Genomic DNA, 2,500 nt, shown 5'->3' on the forward strand with positions numbered 1-2,500 from the left:
ACCAAGGGAACAAGGCACCTTGCCACACACATGCCCATGAACGACCAAGGGAACAAGGCCATGAACGACCAATGGAACAAGGCACCTTGCCACACACATGCCCATGAACGACCAAGGGAACAAGGCACCTTGCAACACACACGCCCATGAACGACCAAGGGAACAAGGCCATGAACGACCAATGGAACAAGGCACCTTGCCACACACATGCCCATGAACGACCAAGGGAACAAGGCACCTTGCCACACACACGCCCATGAACGACCAAGGGAACAAGGCACCTTGCAACACACACGCCCATGAACGACCAAGGGAACAAGACACCTTGCCACACACATGCCCATGAACGACCAAGGGAACAAGGCCATGAACGACCAAGGGAAAAAAGCACCTTCCCACACAAACACCCATGAACGACCAAGTGAACAAGGCTTCTTCCCATACACAACCCCATGAACGACCAAGGGAACAAGGCTACTTCCCACACAAACACCCATGAACGACCAACTGAACAAGGCTACTTCCCACACAAACACCCATGAACGACCAAGTGAACAAGGCTTCTTCCCACACACTACCCCATGAACGACCAAGGGAAAAAAGCACCTTCCCACACAAACACCCATGAACGACCAAGTGAACAAGCCTTCTTCCCACACACAACCCCATGAACGACCAAGGGAACAAGGCTACTTCCCACACAAACACCCATGAACGACCAACTGAACAAGGCTACTTCCCACACAAACACCCATGAACGACCAAGTGAACAAGGCTTCTTCCCACACACTACCCCATGAACGACCAAGGGAACAAGGCATCTTGCCACACACATGCCCACGAACGACCCAAGCCCATCCTCACCGGTCTAAGGAACAAGGGGCCTTGACACACCATGAGCTGATTTCTAAGCAAGTCAAACGATGAAGGGAGAAAAGTGTTGTAACCGAGTCCGTTTAAGTGTTGTAGTTCCTACTTAATACATAGTCAATTGAAGTTTTAGTTCCAATCCGAACTGCTCGGAGCTAAGGCACCAAAACATCACATTCCATGCCAAAATCAAAAACACAGCTTGAGATGTACTCAAACTTATGTCTGTGTTCTTCCGAGTTCATCTAAGCGACTTATGAATAGCTAAAAGCCTTATCTGCCTGCCTATCACTAGGCGAAGGGGAAAAAAACCCGAACATGATATAATTACATTTCAAGTCCATTCGTCTATGTTAACAATGACCCACACAACGTTTCAATGACATTCCTACTTGATTTGAGCGACATATCAACAAGTAGGGAACCAAACACTTCAAGGCATGGCCAAAAATAGGCCACATACATTTATGCCCCAAACATGACATTTTTTTTATTTCAAAGCCTTTCATTTATAATAAAAAGCATCCCTACAACATTTCGTGTGAATCCGAATTAATTCGAGCGAGTTATGGACACATTCGCAAAATTATGCATCCCTGGGCAAATCAATGTCTGTTCCTGTCACCAAGCTCTTTGTGCAATATGTATATATAGGGGAACCATGGGACTGCTTCCCACCGGCGCCCCACTTGGTGTCTAGCGCCCAACGCTCTCGAGGCTGGCACGCTCGAGGCATGGCCAAGGCGCCCGGTCTTCACGAAAACGAGGCCAAAACTCCCCCCATAGACGCCCCACTCCCGTGTCCCCTCCCCCCGACGTCTTGCGTGTCCAAAAATTATGCATCATCAGGGAAATCAATGTCTGTTCCTGTCACCAAGCTCTTTGTGCAATATGTATATATAGGGGGTACCATGGGGTCTCATTCGCATAGGTGCCCGGCATGTGGGATGGGCAACTAAGAATCGTGAGGCTGTATCGGCACCAACAGGGCAAGCCAAGCCAAGCCCCACGACCCATGTATGAGGCCACCCCCCAACACGTTGCCTTGGAATTCTCGAACGATGACCTGAAAACTAGCCCCGTTGCCTTCATTTTCCTCGACACGTTGCCTTGATTTCTCGAACGATGACATGAAAACTAGCCCCGTTGCCTTTATTTTCCTCGACACGATGACCTGAAAATGAGCCCCGTGGCCTAGATTTTCCTCGACGTCGCGAGCATACTAAAAATTATGCATCCTCAGGGAAATCAATGTCTGTTCCTGTCACCAAGCTCTTTGTGCAATATGTATATATAGGGGGGTGGCCGTGAGTGAGCACGGCAAGGGGTGAACGCGCCAGACGGCCTTTGAGCGTGATCTTGGGTGATGGTTGCTTAGTTCCCGTGTTGCTTACATAATACCCTTCCGAGTGGTGGCCTTGACAGGGCGTTTGGATGCCTTGTTAGGTCTCTGCGACAACGTTCCAGTGTTGTGGTCTCGCCTTGGCAGTGCGGGATGAATCTGTTTGTGTGGTAGTAAAATCACTCTGTGTGTGCTAATCTTTCGTTCGACGTGCTACTGGTGCCTGCCAGCATTTGATTTGTGCTGATGATCGGGAAAACATAGGCGTTAAAGTGGCATGTGTTGCTT

The sequence above is a fragment of the Lactuca virosa genome, unplaced genomic scaffold (assembly GCF_052849685.1).
Source record: "Lactuca virosa cultivar CGN04683 unplaced genomic scaffold, Lactuca_virosa_CGN04683_v6 scaffold_44, whole genome shotgun sequence".
NCBI classification, from domain to species: domain Eukaryota; kingdom Viridiplantae; phylum Streptophyta; class Magnoliopsida; order Asterales; family Asteraceae; genus Lactuca; species Lactuca virosa.